Source organism: Catharus ustulatus, chromosome 5 (assembly GCF_009819885.2).
Source record: "Catharus ustulatus isolate bCatUst1 chromosome 5, bCatUst1.pri.v2, whole genome shotgun sequence".
Classification (NCBI taxonomy): Eukaryota; Metazoa; Chordata; class Aves; order Passeriformes; family Turdidae; genus Catharus; species Catharus ustulatus.
Genome location: NC_046225.1, coordinates 3,693,653 through 3,710,291, shown reverse-complemented (window position 1 = coordinate 3,710,291; position 16,639 = coordinate 3,693,653). Strand labels below are relative to the sequence as shown.

Below are 16,639 nucleotides of genomic sequence, written 5' to 3'. Positions count from 1 at the left end.
GAGAGGGAAGTGTTTTTTAAAATTCTTTCTTCTACTGGATTTACTTCTGATTAGCTTTTAGTGTTGAAAATTAACTTAATCTGACCAAATCCATTGCCCTCCTGCTGCAGAGAACAGCAGTAAATAGAAGAGTTTATCTTTTGGAAGTAGCAAACTCAGATCAAGTAGGGCAGAAGAGATTGGCTAACTTCTGATTTGATCCTCGAAAAGTAGAAATTTTTATTTTTTTTTTAGTAACCAAGATGGTTTCACAGAACAAGTCTCTAAGTCTGTTTGAAATTTTACATAGAGGACCGAAAAATTCTATCAGTTCCAAGGACAGAGATGAGAGCAAATTAATATTAATTTTCCCTATCATTATCACAGTCCACTTAGAGCAAACATGAGCAAAATGGGATCTAACAAATTCAGGATTTGTACCATGACCTCTCCCACACACCAGGGAGCAGCAGCAGCACAGGGAAAGGAGGCAGGAACACCCCACTCTGCCAGGTGGCAGCTTCCTCAGGGCCAGCTCTCTGCAGCAAAGAACCCACTTGGTAGTGTCAGCTCAAAAAATAACAGAGGGAGCAACAAAATTCCTCCCTGGGATTTTCAGACAGGATCTCTTTTAAATAATACCTCCTTTACTTCCAGTGGAGAAATCCTAATCAAATATGCCAAAGTATGAGACTTGACAGGGAGAAATCCACTGGCCAAGTCTCTCCTCATGGTTTTACAGATCTGATGGCCTCAGGTGAATAATAAGTTTATTATCCCTTCATCCAGTGCATGGTTTGATGGGCAAAAGTGATTTTGTTTAACAAGTCCTGGAGGAGGATCTGCTTAAGAGTTTAGTCATCTCATGGAAATCTAAGCAGAAACTCATTAAACAAAACTCAATGTATAATAATCATTGGCATTAATCAGTGACTTCAGTGAGAGAATATTTTAAGAAACAGTCAAAACAGCTGTGGGTAGAGTAAGTACAGGATTTTGTGACAAAAGAGAAAGGGAGAACCATGCTTGTTTATTGTATATTCCCATGAGAACTTCTGCCTTGGTAAAGAGACCCACATTAATACATGTTATAGAGAGGTGGAAATGCAGAGCTTCCAAGCTCATTACACCAACCAAATTCTGAAATAACCTCAGCCCTGTGTTTTATATGGACAGTGAATGCTCCAGCTCATCCAAAGTCTGCAGACAAGTGGAGACTGAAGAATGGAGGAAACAATACTGCACTTAACACATTTACTGGTGGAATGAGTAGAACTGAAAATTAATATTGAAAATTAATACTGATAAATTCTTTTTTTAGGCACATGCTTCTTTATCTGGGTCCTAAGAAACATCAGGGAGGAACTTCTGCTTAGAAAACTAGGCCAGAACTAAAGCAGCTTTTCAATTTGCTGTAGATGCAGGAACAGATTTGATCAAATTGCTCCTTTTGGAATATTACACAGGATATCTTTTACTTTTGTGAGCTGCTTGTATTCTAATCAGTTTGCCCAAGGATTATCTTTTAGCATGTATAATGTCTCACAAAGTGAAGCTTCCCCCTTTACTCCAGATATGATTGCATCTCCCAGAGTTTATGTCAAGGCTAACAATGTCATCTAGATTAAACTGGAAATAAGGAAAGAGCCTTGAAAAGATGCAAGTCTATAATTCCAAATTATAAAGTCTCTAATTAAGGGAAACATTCCCCTATGGGTAGTTTGTTGCATGTGATCCTACAATTGCATTTCCTATACTTTCCAGAGCATTTGTTACTGGTCACCACCATCTACAGTAATGGACTTATTTAATGCTAAAAACATTAATACTCTACAGTTTCATTATGCAAGTGAGCTAAGAACAATTACTTTTTTTCTTTTTCCCAGAAAAGTTCACTGCAGTTTATTTACCCCAAGCAGCACATCCATTTTACCATGACAGGGGAGGACTGTAGGCACTTGGCACCAGGGAGTGCACAGTGCCAGCCTTGCTCCCACTCTGAACCCTGCTGACTGATTAGGTGACTTCAGCAAGTCTCTGAGGTTTTACTACATTTCAAATATATTCATATATTTCCTTGAACAAGGGATTTGCTCTTTCTCTGGAGGTTTCCAATTTTAGATGGCTCTGTAACACTTCTCAAATATTGTCCAAGAGAAACAGGGCTGTCACTCAGAGAGGGAAGTTTCTAGGTGCATGGAGCACTGCTGAGCTGAGGAACACTTATGATTCCATGGAAAAAATGACATGGCATGGCATGGAGAGCATTTCATGAGCATAAAATTGAGCTAGCTTCATCCTGCTAAAGGAAAGAGCTGCAGTTACCTCAAAGAAAACTTTGAGTGCTTTGCTACCATATAGTATCTGTCTTTTCAATAAATCAAGCAGATATTTATAGGATTCCCTCTGTAGACCTGTTATGGACAGGACACAGCTTCTGTCTTAAATTAAATAACTGAAAATTGTAAAGAGTGAGAGCCCCTCAAAGATTTCAGCATTTTCTGCTGCTAACTTAAGGAAGTTGCTTCTGATTAAATAATCAAATTTTAAGGGCAGATTCTTCATCCAAAGTCTCCCAATCAATTATCAAATAGATCAAATAAAATTGCAACCAAAACAGGAAATGAAATGGACTCATATGAAAGAGCAACTAGAACTTTTTTAGCTTATTTCCAACACACACTGTGTCTCTACCTCCCTTCTTCAGGGATCAGAAGTACCAAAATAGAGTGAGAAGCACTTCTTCCACTATTCTTTTCCTGACTGAAGCCAGGAAACACTGGAAATCTCAAAGGAAAGACCTTTTCCAACAGCAAGCCTTTAGGTATGCTTCAAGTAAGTGGAGAGTTTTGGATAATTACCTGTCCCTTGGCAGATTTCCCTAGAAACTCACTGAACTATACCCTGTTTCTGACCACTGATGAATACAGCTTATGTTTGCTTTAACCTGGGTGAGCATTTCTTCCTCTTCTCTAAATTTCTCAGAAAACACAATAGTCAGAAATGCTTGAGAGACCAAGGAGCCCAAGACTCCTGAAAATGGGACCTAGGTGTTTGATAATTGTTTTTTAAATGAAAATCCTAAGCACTCAAAGATTAGCTTTTAAAGGTTTTTATCTCTTCTGCATGCAGATCAGTGTGGTTTTCAGAAAATGGCTGGTAAAAAACTCCTTCAGAAATGTTTTTCTTGCTGGTTAATTTGTTCTGAAGTCACAAGGAAATCTTCTGGAAAGTTATTTATATCAATAGCTATCACACCACTGAAGTCATCCGACCTAATCATCCCCAGAGAGCTGCAACAATGGGAATTATAAATAGCAAAAATATCCTGCATATCATCTCCACTATTTTAAAAACATTGTTTTCATAGAGAACAGTAACTAAGAAGAAATCTCAGGACATAAAGTATCAGAATACCTGTACATTTGTCACTGCCAAGAGGTCTTTCCAAGGGCCAGGTACTTTTCCCTGACCTAAAGCCATTTAATACTGCAAAGGTGTCACAATGGTCTGTGCATTCTCTGCCTGGCTCCTGGTTTCTCTCTCATCATATTATGCAAGGGGAGAACTGAAACTCTGTTGATAGATAGCCTGGAAATGCAACAGGGTAGACAAGGTAACAAAAAGCACTGCCCTAGCTTCTGGATAAAAGGAAAATCACATTCAAGTAGTAATTGTTTATTTCGAGTCCTTTTGCAGATGGATTCATTTTGTTGTATTCTGGATTGCAGTTTAAGGGAGTCCAGGACAGACTGACCTCTCCAAGGTCTCTCTATTTGTTTTATAACCTAGTTTCCCACACAGCACAAATCCAAAGTGCCTTAGATAATAGAATAGGCACTATTTTAATACTTCAAGCATTTCTTTATTTTGGTGGAGTTACTCTCTGATGAGTTCTGCCTGAGAAAAGCTGGAATCTTGGACCTTTTTCACTGTTTCAGTAGTATTCAGAAGATCCTCCAAATCCAGATAAAACCAACTAAAGATCTCTATACATGTAGTTCCTCATATTTTTGTATAAAGTTTCTAATGCAGACAAAAATTGGAGTGTTTAGTCAGATGACCTGGAGAAAGCCCTAACCCCATAACGTGTGAAAAGTTATAAAGCCAAACTTCAAGTATCCAGGTTGAAATTTCTTCTTCTTTGACTTGGTAATTTTTATTTAATTTTTTTTTTAAGGTTTGGTAGAAAATAGTTCAGCCATTTTTGGAACAAACTTAGTGAGGGGTGGTTTCTCCAACATTCATATTTTTCATCTGTTTTCTGAAGAGTTATAGTGATTTATAAGAGGAGTTTGAAATCTGGCAGTGAGACAACCCTCAAGTTAGAATGGTATCTTTGTCCCCAGGAAAATCCATTCCTAATCAGCTATGTTAGAAGTTACAGAAAAATCCCAGTTGGTATTTACAAAGCAGAAACACATTTTGATTTTCTGAGTGTTTCAGTGGGAGTGTGCAATCCCTGAGCCTGCTGAGCCCCTTGTCCTGGGCAGGTACTACATGGCTGTAGGCACAGCTCAGGGCAGGTTTATCTTGAGCAGAGTTCTTGTTTTCTTACAATGAAACTCTGGCATCAACAAAAAAAGCATAACAGAGGAGTTGACAGAGAAGGAAAAGCTAATTAGGAATTACTTGGGTATTAGAGACTCCTAACATTATTAGACAGCATTAGAGCCTTTGAAACTCAGCCTGCACAATTATAATTTCCCTAGAATTTAAGGGCTTATTCTCCAGTTGTTCTAACTCAGCTCTATTAATATCACTGGAGTTACATTAGTTTGCCCTGACTAATATCCTTTAGTTATGCAGACAAGCAAATAAAATCATTTTAGCTGTTCTTTTAAAATCATTCCCAAACATCATCTGAAAGGCTCCCTCAGTACAAAAAACAAACCCCAAACACAGGACCCCGAACTGGCTGCACATTCCATGCTGAGGGTCAGCAGGAGTTTCAGGAGGATACCCTCGGTCACTGCTTCCTCACAGCCACTTGGGAGGGAGGGGAAGAAAGGGTTTGCAAAACATTCCAGATTTCAGCTGAGTTTTTGTAGCTGTGCAGACACAGAAGTCGCTGAAATGTCCGGAGGGACAGCCTCAGCAAGCCTGTGACCTTCTATGACAAACTGGACCATGGCATTTCAGGAGGGATTTAGCTGGGATTGCTAAACATGTGCCAAAAAGAGAACTGCTTCTTGGATTTTTTCAATCGAGGAGCACTATATTTGGACTGGAAACAGCCTGTGGATGAGCAGGAATAACCATTAGAAGGCAAGTGAAAAGTTTCTAGCAGATACTACAGTCAAGGAAGAAACAACTCGAACGTATCTGGGCAAGTTTCCATACTGACTGAAGCAACACTTTTTCCCATGACATCAGCCTCAAAACAAACAATATATTATAGTCCATATGTTGATTAAGGAAAGCCCAAACCGTGCAGAGCCATGCACCAGCCTCCAGAACAGCGACTGAACAAAAGCTGGATCGCTTGCAAGCCATGGGAGTCAATCAAACAAACAAAAAGCCCCAGGTTTTCAGGATAAGGAGCCTGGGTCAGACTTCTCAGCACCATGAGGTTGTGAATCCTGAGGTAAGATTGAAAGCAAACTGCCTGGATCAAAGCTATGCAGTCTGACTAGATGACAAGGGCAATAAGTAAACAGTGCTTTGAATGTGCAGCAGCAAAAGGCTCAGAAAACTGTAAAGTTAGTTGCAGATAACGTGCCCAGAGAACCTGGAGTTCTCTGCCTACCTGAGGTCATACGGCATTTGCATGAGAAATTTGGACTTTGGAATGGTTTGCAGTCAGAGTTCAGCAGAGCTTTTGGCAGGTTAAACATGTTCCCAGTAAGATGATGCTGAGGATAAACATGCAAGAAAAATATATAAATGCTGTTTTCACAAGAATAGTGCTGCTTTCTTAGAACTGCCTGTATTTTAGGGAGGAAGGCTAGAATGCAGTCCTGATGGGATGCCAATACAATCCATCGAGAACAGTTAGTAAATCACACAGCCTAGCAACTGAAAAGGACATGGTACATTTTCAAATTCAAAACAAAAACAGAACCATGTTCCTCAGGAAAGAGGGACTTGTTTAGCATGTATTGATGCTGTTTACAAAAGGATTGGAAGTTTAACTCTTACTGTAAAATTCCTAATAACATAATAATTACTGCATACAGCAGAGTTCACTGAGATATTTTATCAGACCTTGAATTATCTGATTCATTGATCCTCTGTAATAAGGAACAGGAGGGCACCTTTGATCCTTCTCACAGAATTTAATAAGTCAAAATTAGAAAAGAGCCCTTTCAAATGAGGACAAATTTGACTAGGAGGATAACGAAGCAAGTTGTTAAATTTTAATTGTGTTTTAACAAAATTATCTAAGCTCATAGGTTCAATAGTCACAACAAATGAGGAAATAAAATGCTGCATTATAATCACTGGTAGATTAAAGTGGCAGAACCTAAGTTTATAGAAGTATTAAAAGCATTTCTTTTGTTTGCACAGTACTGAACGCATTCACAAAGCCAACAAGAAATACCTTGTTCCTTAGTCAGACTTGGGAAAATGCAATCCACTTAATGATTTCTTTTTTCTATTTTACGTGATGGATATAGTTAAAGAAGTTGTTTTCTACTTCTGTACATCCATTTTTATTCCCTTATACTGTTCCCCAGCGCTTCAATCCAGGAATGACATTTTTTAGTGTCAAACCACACAGTGAAAGTCTCAGCTAAAAACCCCATCGATGTAAACAAATTTGGCAACCACGATTCTTTGCCACTCAATTTGGATCTCTGCAGCCTTTTCCTTCAAGATAGATCCTTGTCCACAGGGATCTTTAGACAACAGTAGACTAAATTAATCCCAGGTACTGTCAAGAAAAGAGGCACTGAAATGTGCTGCCTCCAAATAACAGCAGCCCTCTGGAGACAGCCGCTACAGCAAGCTGTTATCTGTCAGGAAGATCCAAGACCTCAGTATTAGTGATTATCCCCACAGCTCTGTGGGCTTCACTGTACATCTGCCACAGGTATTTGGAACACACAGTCTTTTAAAAATTGAATCTTCCTGCCAACTGAGGTGTGTTAACATCTGCCTGCTGCTGCACTGATCATCCGTGCCTGAATCCTCAGGGAACACTTAACAGCTTTCTTCATGGATCTCCCAGTTCTGCTTTGTGGGAAGCAATGGTGACATATTGGCCAAATTTGTTGCATAAAGATCACAAGGGTTTTGAAGAGGAAGAATTGCACATCTTGATAAGATTATCTGGACTTTAATTATTTAATTTGGTCTCTAGGTCCAGTCTGAAACCACAGGTATAGAAATTAAGGACCTGCCATTGTTCCATACACACTTGCAAGTTACTCAGGGTATAATGCACATCAATGCCTCTTTACATCCCCAAATAAACAAAAAAAAGTAATAATATTGGGTGTTTAACAGCTTACCTTAAGATATAGTTAACAGCAACTTGGATTTACTCATGACATCCATCCCGTAGGTTCATGAAATTCCAGAAGGAAAAAGAAGTAAAATAGTCAGGTAGCCTTATCTAATCCTTAGGAAGTCATTCCTGTGAAACTGTGGAAAAAATATGGATAGTCTGATAATTATCAGCCACAAAATTATCTTTGCTCTTGATTTTAATTTGCTGCTGTACATTCTCCTCAGTGTGAAGAAAGAAGAGGGGAGCTCAGCAAGACTCGACTGGGAAGCAACATTCTGAACCTGGTGACAGGGACTTGTGTGCAAGGCTGAGAGGTCAGTTGTGTTTTCAACAGTGCTACACTTCTGGTCTTTTAATTAAATGCTTAATTCCTGATATACAGACAAGGGATCCAAAGGCAGAGACAGACATGGTGCAGTTTAACCTTGCACTTACTGCACTGCAGTGAGTACCCATTCCATAGGAAAAATCGATCTTTCTAATCTATTATATGATTAAATTCTTAGGATCTTGATTAGGGTCTGTATAGAGGCACAGATCATTATTAAAATCACTTTGTAGGAGCTTTCTCTATGTTCTTATTCCAAACTCGAGCAAGTTACATCTGCTTATTTAACAGTAAATTGTTTCAGCCATAGCAAGAACCTTTTTCATTATTAATCAGCACAAATTATCCCAGTATTTGTTTCACTGGATGCATGTAAAACATCTCTGTGACTGTTTTGCTTTCAGTAGTTATGCCACTGGCAATTAAAACCTTTCAGCTCCACAGATCATAGTTTCCACAATTTACATAGAGATTCTGTGAAACTTACTTCAGTGTAACATGCCAGTATGATTTAATAGAAAAAACAGAGATTTTCACATTTTGTCTCCTTGTATATTTTATGCACATGACTGCTTTTCAGATAATATTTATTTTAGTGTAGGGAAAGCAACTGAGTGGCAGTAAAATATCAGGAAGCACCGGGCAAAGAAGTGTTCTGCTGGGCTGAAGCAGCTGTCAGACATGTCTTCTCAAAAATCCTGAAAACCATGTTAGCTGCTACATCTCAGTTTTTGTGCACCTCAGCAGTTCTTTGCTCTGGCTGGAAGCATGAGCTGTGAAATGACTGTTCCGAGTTTGGCCATAGCCCCGGCGTCCTGGAACTGCAGCCTGTAAATTGTATTCTTTGGGGTCTATTCAATGCTAAACTAAGTTTCCAAATGTTTCTTGGCTCAGCAGCCATTAACTGGACCCTGAACTTCCCATTTGTATTCAGTGGCAGGGGGCTAAACCTGCCATCTGTTTTGACAAATGTTTTCCATTGCCTCTGCATAGCTGACAGAAAACGAGGCATATTAGGAGAAGTTAAAATTCTCCTTCTGAACCACCAAGAATTCTCTGAGTCCTCAGAAATCCCATCAGAACACAGCTAATTGTAATTCTGTTTGCAAAGGATTTTAGTTTGTCACGAGCTGCAGGTCTTAATATCTTCCTAGATCCATATCACTTGTTCTCTGAGCATCTGCCTACTCTTCATTCCTTTGGGGCAAAAATTTTCACTGAGTGGAAAATCATAGCTGCAGGCACTCTGGAAAAAAAAATACAGCATCACTTCTACTTGTGTCTTCTGCATTTTGTCTGGCCTGAGCAGTTCCAGCTCTTAGCAGAACCAGGAGAGTTAAGGGACTTTGATCAGGGTTGCCAGTTATGATATTAATAAACAAAGAAAATGTCCAGAAGAAAGTAGCAATGAAAAGCTACAATTCTTTTTGACTTTTAGCGAGCTTTTCTAGATTCTGTGGAAAATATGTACTAATCAGACACAATTGGTCTTGCATAAATCATCCCACAAGATGTGCATTTAAAATATTTGGGTTTGAAGTGAAGCTGAATAATTAATGCATGCTACCACTACAAGAGAATAAAGGAAAGATGAAAAAATGTGTATGGCTTGCTAAATAAGTTCTTTAAGTTTGAGCAGATGAACCATGTCAGCATGGAAAAATACTCTTATATCATTCATGTCACATGTAACAAGACATCCTCTGTGACTGCTGCCGTGTGCCACAGAGCTTTTGTGCACATGAATAAATCAAATACAATGCAAGATACCCAATTAAGTTAAAAATATTTGGTTTCAGATGGGTGATTTATCCCCACAGATGTAGCTGTCACTTTTTACAGACCGGACTGTCACTAACAGATCGCGAATAAACAAAAACCAGGAGAGCAATAATTCACATCCTCTTCACAAGGAGCATTCAGGTTCCTGGTCATGTTATAGGCTCAGCCATTGTATTCATGCCAGGAGTCTGTCTGAAGGATCCTGAGAGATTCCCAGCCTTCCCCTGGCCATCACCCACTCTACCAGGGCACAACAGAGACATTTTGCTCTTTTCAGATGCATCAGTGGCACCTATCTGTGCCATGCTGTGCTCCACGAAGCATTAATGGCTTGCAGATGTTGGCTCACAGGGTGCTGACACAACTCTTGCACCATTAGAGTATCACACAACCATATTATGAGAAGGATCAGAAACACAGGAGGATTTTACAGCCTTTGGAAGCTGTAGTGACAAGAAGAGCAAAACATGATGCTGTTGTAACACTGAACTTGCTCAGCATTACTGCCCAGGATCTTGTTCAGATCAGGGTTGTGCTGCAGCACCACGAAGGGAGCAACCTTTGAATTCACTGTGCAATTTCTAGCATTAGTTATCATTCCTTAAATGCTGTGTAATTGCTTAAGTCATATCATGAATAAGTAGGAAGGTCTGGTTGAAAAGGATACAGTCATTTTATATAAAATAGTGAAACTTCATTTTCTCATTCAATGTATTTAAACACATCAGTTTCCTTTCTGAAACACAAAATTCTTCCATATTTGCCTTTCCTACTTGTCTTCACTTACAAAATCACATTGAGAGAAGAAAAAAAGAATAGAGGAAAACTTTAAAACTGGTCATATCACTAATTTTTTAATCATTATCAAATTAAATGATCAAACTTTCTTTAGAAAAAAAGAATGGCAAACATAAGAGTATAAAAGTTATATAAAGGATATAAAGTATATATAAAGTATATATTATATAAAAGTATAATCTAGAATTTGAAAATACAACCATATTATTTAAAGACTTGAGACAAATTTTAAGAGGATAATTGAAGCTTTTCCTAGAATATCTGAAAGATTTTACACCCTGAGAAACCTGCTATTTTTCAGAGCTATCAACTTAAACATAAAGAAGAATACAAGGAGTTCTTCACTCATCCCATTTAGAAATTATTCCCTCATCTCTGAAAGCAGAGACAACAACTCTGTTGATAGAAATGACAATAAAAGCAGCCACTGATTTGTGGCTGTATCTGTATTTGAAAAGGTGACCATGTAACAGCCAGTAAACACAAAACATGAGAAGAGGAGGGAAGCCCAGTGATAGTAACCATAAAACATTTAAAGGGCAAAGCTAAGGAGAAATATGATTTGTTCTGCTTTAGTCCATCTGACATTTTTATATCCACATTCAACTAACAGGTCATTAATATCCACACAAATGTAAGCAAGGGAATTTTGAGCCGAGATGTCTTGTTCAAAGCAATAAAAGCTTTATTCACACTCTGCTTGTACCTCAAACATTTCATAACTTGGCAGCTCTGAACAAGTTCTCTGAGAGCCACCAGTCCAATTGCACAGAACGGAATCAGTCAGCATCTGTTCAAAAAATCCTTGCTCTGCTATGGAAAAAAGTAATTATCATTAAAGTTTTTCCTTCAGAAAAATCTGGCTACACATGAGGGGAAAAATCAGATATCAAGCTGTGTGCAATAGGGAGTTTTAATTTTCCCTTTTTGCTTTCTAAATAGAAGAGATTCCTTCAAGTGAAGTCCTTTTGCAGATTATAACTTCCTAAAGAGCCACAAGAGGATTTACTCATCCAAGTTCCCTTAACACAGTCCTGTCCTATTCTGAAACATTCTTAAATGCTGAGATCAGCAGATAGCAAGAACACATGTCAGAAGAGATGTGTTCTTTTTCATTCAGGAGAAGATACCAGGGAGCACTTTTTCAAGTTAGCTATTTGCAATTTGTCACAAAGTCTCAGCTTCCCACTTTAAACAATGGTTTCTGCAGCTGAATTTCTTTGTGCAGACTGTGCTTCACAGAAAACAAAATATAACAGAAAATAAGGAGGATTAAAATATGAGAACAGTATTTTTACCAACATAGTATTTTCAATAAATGTTTCCATTTTCTTGATAAATTAAAGGGGAAAACTTGTTTCTGATATGACCCTGTTTTTTAAAAAGAAAACAAACAGAATTTCAAACAGAATGATGTCTTCCCAACCCTAAATCTATCTGCTACATGACTTCAAGTTTGTAGGAATATTTCTATAAGGTTTACTTTTAGGCACGACTAAAGTTGTGATTCTCACAATACTCAGAAGACTGAAAATGTCAGTGTTCCAAATATATGCAATGATTAAATCCTCAAGAATGGCCTCACTGACTTTGAGGTCCCCAGCTCTGATTTTCACAGGTTTTTATTCTGAAAACAACACTATGGAGCTGGTGTGATAGTGAGACTCAGTTTGAACTGGGCTGAAACTAATTAAGGCTTCTTTTATGAGTTTCCCGTGCTAAGGGGAGGATCCTGTAGTACCTAAATCTCGTGTAATTTAATGTTCTGTTGGGACAGTCCCAGCATTTTCAGTGGGAACTATCATTTTCATGAAGTATTTTTTTAAAAATTAAAGATTATTCCTGAGGGTCTTTAGCAAAATAAGCAAATGTGTTTGTTAGTATAAAATACACTGTATGTGCACAGAATTACTTTAATACAGAGTTGGATCAGCAATAATTCAAAGAAAAGGATGCACAAGGAAGAAACTGATAAGACATAGGCCAGGCTTTGGGAAGCCTGGCTGAATCAGCAGCATGACTAATGGGTGAATCTCAGCTGAGAACACATCTTTGGGAAATGCCACTGTGAAGATGACTGGTGAGAGCAGGAAAACTGATGACTTACTTTGTCATGTCCACGCAAGCAGAGAGCATTTTCAGGATATATGAAAATCAGATTGTTTGTGTGGGCTGACATCAGTCACTGTCCATGGATCAGGCTGGGGGTTGTGGGTGCCCTTGGTGAGCTCAGCTTTGCACAACTCCAAAATACACTGTGTGATATTGTGGCCATAGACATCCAGTTCAGCAAATATTATTAAAGGTCAAACACTCCAAAACAATGTGGAGACAACCACAGCTATCAGAAAAGTCTGGGTTTAATTCCAGAATCCTCAAATAATTGACATCCACATTGGATTACTTCAGGTCCATAACTTATCCTAACATTTCTATAAGTAATGTGCTGTGTTTAACAAAATGAGCTCATCATCTGGGATTTCAGTTCTGCTTGGAAGCCCCCCTGAAAGTTTAATTGCTGCTACCACTTGTACAGGCATTTTCTCTCTGTTAAATGCTAATTTAAACTGATTTGTTTCAGACAATTCCTGAAGTGAAATTTCTGCAAGGCTCTGGGCTTTCCCTGCTTTAAAAATTAATGACCACTTCTACTTAAAATCTAAAGTGGCTTTTAGTCACCATGAAGTTTTTCATGTTCCAGTTCTATCACTTAAATGATCTTTTCTCACTAGCATTTACCTTCTGTTATGTCCTATGTATGACACATCATCTGCCTTCTATTTTATTAGCCTAAATGTAACAAGTTTTCCCATCTTTTCTTATATGTCAGATGAGCTGGTAGATTCCATCAAGCTGTCTTTAGTATTTAATTTTTATGTTTTTCTCCCATTTTCGGTTTCCTGCCAGGTATTCAGAATGAGTTTTGTAGGTGAAGTCCGTGGCAGGACTTTTGGCTGTGGCACATGGCACAGTATAAAAGATCACCAGTCCTGGTCAGGAAGAAACAAGAGAGCACTCAGACTTCAGGATCTAAGTGAAACTTTTGAATTCAGAGTAAAATCAATAGGTCAAAGATGAAAATAAAGTCATCACCTTCATTCACAGAATTTATTGATTTTTATCCTGAAAATTGTTACCTCTCAGTTCTCTTGCTGTTCTTTGAGACATGTTCCTGCAGGAGAATATTTTGGACCAAGTGATGAGCTCATGTTGAGAGCAGCCTTCAACAAAATTTCCACATCCAGATGGCATATGAATTATAACCTTCTATCATGGACTTAACAAGCCGTGGGCTGCTCCTAATTGTCACTTCCAGGTTTCAGTGTTGTTTATATGCCACTAATGAAACCTGCTGTTCTTCTTAATAACAAGTCAGAAAAATTTAATTTTTAAGGGATACACTTGGCACCCTAACTTTCCTTCTGTCTCCTGTTACATTCCTGCCATTGCTTTCTCCTCTGCTTTTTGAACATAATCAGCAATAGGTCAAATTTTAATATTTTATTGAGATTTTCTTCATATCCTTTTGAGGCAAAATTCTTTAAGGGAAGAACTATATGCCAAAACCCTTCTGCTATATCTGCTCATTACTGAGAAAAGAATTTTTTCCATTCATGGTTATTATTGTGAAGCAAATTCAGAGTCCCTGGTGAATAATATGTAAACAGAATATGCACAATATGAAAATGCATTTAATATTTTATTGTATTTTAGCTGCCTGTTAGGTATCTCACCCCAGCCAGCAATTTATAATCATGTGCACAAGGCAGCTTCCTGAATTTGCATAGGTTAGAAATAGCAAAGCAGAAACAACATGGGGAGGGTAATTACTTTTAAACAATATTAGAGAAGAGCTTAGTGGATCAGTGCAGCATCTGCAAAGTTCTGCCCATTAAGACCTGCAAAGCCTTCAGATGAGGCCCTGAAGAAAACGAGCTCCATGAATTCAGCCTGTTAATTGCACAGCTTTTATCAAATTAGTTGTCAGATAATTGTGAAGCAGATGTCAGAGTCGGGGCTTTCAGAGCTGCTTGAGAAAGTTCAGGGTATTTTAAAAAACTACTTGAGAGACCAGGAACAAGACCTGGTGTCAGCACAGTCTCAGCCCAGGACTCCAGTGCTTCCCCACAGAGTTAATGGAGCCCAGCACCTCGGGCTGGCAGAGATTCCTGCTCCCCAGCCCCGGGCATGCTCCCTCTGGGCTGGCCAGACCTGTCCCCATGGATTAGGAGAGCCCCAAATGCAGGGAGTGTGAGCAATGAGAGGTGGGGGTGCTGAAAGGCACCCCTGAAGGTGAGGATGTGCAGATCTCCCATCATCACATTTGTCCTCCCACAGCAGCATTTGGGACAGCACACCAAGGTCATCCTTCATGACCACAAAGCTGCCTGGCCAGCCCATCGATGGATGGGATCTCCAAGGAAGTCACTTCAACCTCGAGGCCACAGTACAGCTGTAAAACATCCACATGGCCCGGAGGGAAGGCTCCTTCCTTCAGCCTTCAAGGCATTTCCAGCACAAAGTGCAGCTGTTTGGGGTTTGTGCAGGGAACAATTTGGAATTACAGCTTTGAAAACCCTTCACTTTTTATAGCTATTTGAAAAGTAAATGCAACAGGAACTCACCGCAGAGAGGTCAGCTAACCCAGCAGTGTGGTTTGCACGCTTCCTCTCGACACACATCAAAGGCAAACCCAAACAAAAAGGCTTTTCTTTGCACTTATAATTGGCACTGGGCAGAGGCTTGCTCTCTTATGCAGGCCCCTGAAAGAAAAGTAACCTGATAATGCAAACTGGAGACAGACACTTCAAAAGAGGTTGTGCACCCCAACAGCTACAACATGCCTGGCACGTCCAGCAAGCCCTTCAAACTGATGAGAAATTGGAGAAGAGCAGCACATTCAGAGCAGGTTACATCAGCACAGCCTGGCAGCTCCAGAACAGACAGTGTCACTTTGTCACCAAAAACATCCCCCAATAGCCAGCCCTCCTCAGGCCTTGGTCTCCTCACCTGCACATAGGAAAAGAGTTATCCTGGCTCCAGGACAGCCTATCCCTAAGTTCCAAGTGTCTCTTTTAGGCTCCAACTGCATATTAAACCTTTTTCTCAGAATATTAGTCATGCTTGAAAGACAAATATTGCATGAATGCATATGAGGTTTCAACATGCTACAGCCTTGTATGCAAAGTAGAAATAAAATCCCTGTCAAGTTTTGTTTTAGACTGTCTGCCTCTCGATTTCTGGGAGCAACTCCTGCTCTGCCTTTAGAAGTCTCTTCTCTGACTCCATGCACTGATACAATTGGAACTATATTGCACTGGAACTATGTTGCATATTAATATGTATGCACAGTACATTCCTTTAATCACACATGAGCTTCCTGAACTGTATTATTTTTCATCTGTTTTTTGAGTAAATAATACAGGGAAGAAAAAGAAAGAAGAAAAAAAGCTGTGTTCTTCCAGTGTTTTGGAATGTGTATTTTGGGGTAAGAAAGTATTATGTTGGATTTACTGTACTTTGGTACTTCTGTCTCAGTTACTCAAGATCAAACCTGAATTCCCCCAGCAAGGGGAAGGGTGGGAATCACAGTAACCCAGGGTTACATGGTACAAATGGTACTTACAGTTGGCTATTACCATCCTACCATCAGTAAGACAACCATTCACTGAAGGATAGTAACCAAATTCCATATTTTCTGTTAATTAAACCAGCTGTCCTGCCTTTGTTTCCATAGACTGGAAGATGTTATATGACTACTGAATTGGTATTGTTTGCTTTAAGGTGCAGCATTTGGTTCTTCAGGGTATTTTGGAGCAAATGCATGCAGAACAGTATAGTGTAGGTTTTGGAGTATTTTCCATAACATTAGTGATTTTAGTCAGATTTTAATCCCTACAGGAATGGTGTTGTTTCATTTCAGAGGAACATCTCTGCAGCAGCTCTTCTGGCAGAGACAGTTCCTTCAGGAATCTCTTGTTTCCATATATATCAGGTCAGCTTCTCTCAGGAGTCAGTCCTGCAAACTCTTTTTGGGCCTGGGGAAAGCAGTGTTCTCTTTCTTTTGGACAGTCAAACCAGATAACCATAACCCATTTCCTGATTTTTTTGATAATTTAACTCTTTCCCTTTGCATACTGATTTTTTCTTAAATGTTTTCTGCTGTGAACGGGCTGTGAAGTATTTTTTGCCTTCAACACACATCGCAGGATAAGACCTGTCCTTAGCAGAAGGAATTTTCAGACTTTCACATCCTATTCAAGCCCCTCAGATTTTCATACAAGTAGCTTCAGCAA

At 39.1% G+C, this 16,639-nt stretch overlaps 1 protein-coding gene across 1 annotated transcript in view; it reads left to right on the top strand.

The window, feature by feature from the left end:
• The first annotated feature begins 5,042 nt into the window (after window positions 1-5,042).
• Window positions 5,043-16,639, top strand: part of PDE5A (phosphodiesterase 5A) — a 99,920-nt gene continuing 88,323 nt past the window's right edge. The window contains exons 1-2 of the mRNA XM_033060026.2: window positions 5,043-5,566; window positions 7,660-7,749. The gene's annotated coding sequence lies outside the window, so the exon portion shown is untranslated. The remainder of the gene's footprint in view (window positions 5,567-7,659; window positions 7,750-16,639) is intronic.